Here is an 878-nt window from a genome sequence, read left to right as displayed (position 1 = left end):
TACAACAATATATCTACCTTTACTTCACATCTATATATAAAATAGTAGGATATAAATTCTAGAAAAGAAAAAGTTATGAGAGAAATAAAAGATATCAAATACAAATTTACCTGGCCTGATAATCCTTTAAATAATAAAACTTTCACAATACCGTATAAAGAGTTATAAAATTTGCTTAGTATCCTGATCGAGGCTTTTTTCTTGTCCTCCGCTTTTAACATATTTTACTTTTTATGGTATATTTGCAATTAAAGAAATACTAAAATAGTTAGTACAAATATGAAAAATGATAAGCAGATTGATTCTCTTTTGCCGCAATTTTCATTCACGCAATAGAAAATATAATAATTCAAACTCAACATGAGAATATTATATAAATACAATATCTTGTCCAACAACATAGCTCTAAATTCCATAGAACTACTACCTAAAAAATAACATGTACTTTGCTAATATCTCTTATTATGATGAACCAAGTCAAATGGGCATAGGCAAGAATGATGCCAAAATACTAAATCAAAACAAAGAATGAAAAGGAAGAAGATAAACAAAGAAAAAGAACAGTAAAAATACACTTTAAAATGTAAGATGGCAAAGCAGGATATTTAAATATTCCAATGCCCTTTCCATGCAAAAAGTAACACCTGGAATAAGAAGAGAAATAGTGGGAGGTGTAATTAAGAAGATTTAATTATAGTATAGAAACAGCTAACTCTTCCTCTAATTGCACCTTGAAAGCATAAAAAAAAGCATGAAATTGGGAAAGAATAAGAAAAATTCAAAAAAAAAAGAGGAGAAAATAGATAAATAGGATCTTTGGTCAAAGACAGATGCCAACTCATCTTTCATTTATTCCTACTTTATATATATATATATAT

This window comes from Nicotiana sylvestris, chromosome 12 (assembly GCF_000393655.2).
Source record: "Nicotiana sylvestris chromosome 12, ASM39365v2, whole genome shotgun sequence".
In the NCBI taxonomy this organism is placed as follows: domain Eukaryota; kingdom Viridiplantae; phylum Streptophyta; class Magnoliopsida; order Solanales; family Solanaceae; genus Nicotiana; species Nicotiana sylvestris.
The sequence above is the reverse complement of the archived record's forward strand: the minus strand, read 5'-3'. Positions refer to the sequence as shown.